At 30.9% G+C, this 3,735-nt stretch overlaps 1 pseudogene; it reads right to left on the bottom strand.

The window, feature by feature from the left end:
• Positions 1-500: 500 nt before the first annotated feature.
• On the bottom strand, positions 501-600 carry LOC122127577 (annotated as a pseudogene).
• Positions 601-3,735: the final 3,135 nt, after the last annotated feature.

Below are 3,735 nucleotides of genomic sequence, written 5' to 3'. Positions count from 1 at the left end.
CCATCTTGGTCCCCCCTCGAGTTTTTGCTTTTTTTAATCAGAAATAATTTTAATTTATCTGTTGAAGAGAGTACTAAAGAAACTAAAGATATTTCTGGTGTTTATCTGAAAAATTATACTTTAAAATATTCTGTATTCTGTTTGTATAATATCCATAATCTATTTTATTCTTTCCTAGATATGACTTTGAATACTACATTGTTTTATAATATATAGGTTCAATAATAAATGTGTCCTTTCAGATTGCATTCCATACAGAAACAGTTTAAGATTCCTTTTTTACTAGGTGCTTATCGTATATTTCTTTGGAATAAAATGACAATGTTGTCGAATTTTAAAAGTTTTGTTAAGATTATGCTATGTAAAGGCCTTTCTAAGGTGAAGATTTAATACACTGATGTCAAACTAACTTATATATATGAATTACATGTATTGTTACACTTGTAATTTTGTAATCAACTTTTTAATAATTGTTTTCCATTTCTTGCATGTGAAGAATGAAAAATATGGCATAATTCACAGATTTTTCATATCATCATGTGCAATTGCCATGTTTATCTCTGTATTGTTGTAATTTGGGTATATGTGCTGCTGAAGCATGTAATGTCTTAAAATTTAGATAGTTAATGATACAATATTTATAGAGGATTATATCCTTGGGTGCCTATTTGTAACAAGGAAACCTTGATGTTCCTAACAATGCTACTGATCTTATTTCCCTAAAATTCTGTGTATAATGGAAAATAATTATATTGTTCAGTCGATTGCTTACGTTTGCAATTTTTTGTCAATGACTATTTTAAATCTTTTTCATTTTAGATTTAATCATACTTTGAAGCATTTTAAGCTAGGTCCAAAGGGGATGGCTTTTTCAAGTATTTATTTATCCAACTGAGTTAGCTCTGTGGAGCTAATGGATTCAAAGTTAGCCTTACTTAAGAGCTCCTTCTAAACTTCTGCAGCTGAAATTTTTCCCAAATGAGGTCTTATTTGCACAAATGTCTACCTGACACTTTACCCTTCTTCCATGTAGGATCAACCAGAATATCTTACCTTGACAGCATAAATTGTCTATCTTGAACAAAACAACTCTTAGTTACAAGGGATCCTAGAAAGTTGAACATTTCAGACAGAACTGCTCAGACTAGAAGGTTTTTATCAAAATATAATTGTTTATTATACTTACCATTTCAACAGTTGCTAAAGCCAAGAAGGTGAAAAAATTGTTCATATGCACGATTAACTAATTTCCTGGCCTGTCTACCTTCCAACCAGGCAGGAACTTACACTACTGCCTTTCTATCACCAAATATTTTCATAGCTCCAGGAGAAGCCCATATGTTTCTCCTTGTTATTAGGCCGTAAATTGGTAATGTTTCCTCTTGCCTCCAGTCTGTAAATCTACAAAAGTTAAAGGTTTAAGTCTAACTCTACCAAACACTGAGGTAGAGATAATGGAATAATACTTTAAAACAGAGTTACTTTTGATCCTCTAACCACAACAGAACAATGCAAAACATGTGCCCCTTTTTATTATATTATATTTTATTTTATTATTTATTATATATATATTTTATTATATTATTATATATTATATTATATTAATATATTATTATATATTTTATATTTATATGTGCTGAATTTATATTTCACACAGTGAAACTTACTAAAATCAATTGATAATTTGACAAATAAATTGATATTTATTTATTCCAATAAATAGAATTGAAATATAAATAATTAAGTTTAGAATATATATTAGAATATAAAAAGGATCAATGCAATGTCTTCGGTATAAACTTGTGAGACCTTCTAAGTTTTCGTGGTCTTCTGAATTCACATTGTTAAAAATCAATGTTGTTTTCCTCTAATCTATAAGAGATTTTACTCTGATGCTCTGTTTATTATTTTAACTCGCTGATCCCAAAATGTTTTTGCCCACAATTCTGAAGCATTCCTACAGCTTACACTCCAATTGTGCTGATATGATATCTAAAAGACTTTATTCTTCTATAGACCCATTGGTCGTAGTATCTTATGGCTGAGTTCCCTGCATCATCAGATAACAGGGGCAAGACTTCTCACCTAGGCTTATGCAACATGCCAGCAGAAAGTAACTGAAAATCCATCCCAATTTTTCATTTCTTATAATATTTCAGGGCCCCATTTCCTTGAGACACAAGAATTGGCAGCAAGCAATTGTGTAATGGAAGGCAATTTAAAATGAAAGATGAGGTCACAGAATCGAGAGAAAGTACTGTATTTCAAACTCAATTTACAGATGACCAGCTCATATGAATGAACAAGATCAGAAAGTGTCATAAGATTATTTTTAATACCACTCCCCTAATGATTAATGTAATATTTCAGTCTAGCATAAGTGGGCCCAAAAAATAATTCCTGGAAGGACAGATCCGTGATTGATCTACCAAGGTCAGGAAAACTTGACTTAGAGGTCAAATGTAATTCAGCAAAACACTAATTGAGAAGATTGTTTGTGCTTCAAAACACTGGTACTTTAGTACAACTTGCTTCTGTAATATAAAAATGTTGTCATTCTCAAACCAACCTACATTTAATCTCCTGAAAGTGTATTCCTTTTCAAATAAACTTTTTGAAATCACACTGGACAAAATTACATTTGATAAGCAGATGACCCTTAGTGACATTACAAGTTTTTCAAGTATTAGGGAGCAAGTTACAATAGAGTTGATTTATTTACCCAGCACTAATGCCAAACAGGTTCAACCATTCATTAAAGTGTAGAAATAGTACCACGCATCATTTGTGTTGTTCAGTAGGTGCCTTTCAGAAATTTGTTAAATAGATCAACCTCCCATATTTCAACCCCAAACGTTAGCTAATAAAGTAAATTTTATCACTTAATAAGGGACATTTTAAAAAGTCACAAATACTTGCCTTATCATATGTTGTTTTGTTTTCCCTCTGACTAACATAGTAAGAAATATGTCTTCAAGGCTTGAATATGGGTACTCATCTGAGATGTGACCAAATCTATCTTCTATTTCTATCATATTCCTCTATAGTAGTAAATGTTAGTTTTCTTCTTTTTCCAAAACTTATAGGTAGTAGAAAGTCTTATCCCATGTAAAATAAAATAATCACACACAATTGTACAAAGCCATTTATAAAAATTGGTAGTTAAGAATACATTCAAAACCATTTTTAAACTTTCTTGTTGACTAAAGATTACTCTTCAAATGGATGATAATATAATCATGTCTAGGTGTTTCAATTCTCCAGTCTTGCAAATTGTTACTGCAGATGAATTAATTATGGAAATATAAGTTGACATCAGTTCAAGTATATGCAGGACTGAAACTCCATGGAATGTATATAAACCTTTCAAAGTATTAACAGACAGTTTAACAGAATGACTGTCAGGAAGTTGAAACCAGAGAGGAATAATAGTAAAGACATAGAATGAATGAAAAATGGAACAAGGAGCAAGTACAATTAGAATACTCAATGTACACATTTGAGAAAAGAATTGGTAAATCAGAAATAAATCTTGGAGAAGGGGGTGGTTGAGAATGATAGAAGGAGTCACTGTGATCCAGGAGCAATGGATAATTAGGTGGACATATTTAATTGTAAGACACTTGCACAAACTTTGGAAATTCAGTTAAAAAACACAAAAACAAACAAAAACACAAAAAATCACAACCAAACAGCAATCTCTAGAGAGTATGAATATGAGCTCTCAAAAATTTT

This window comes from Dipodomys spectabilis, unplaced genomic scaffold, assembly GCF_019054845.1.
Source record: "Dipodomys spectabilis isolate Male_0828 unplaced genomic scaffold, ASM1905484v1 ptg000303l, whole genome shotgun sequence".
Classification (NCBI taxonomy): Eukaryota; Metazoa; Chordata; class Mammalia; order Rodentia; family Heteromyidae; genus Dipodomys; species Dipodomys spectabilis.
The sequence above is the reverse complement of the archived record's forward strand: the minus strand, read 5'-3'. Positions and strand labels throughout refer to the sequence as shown.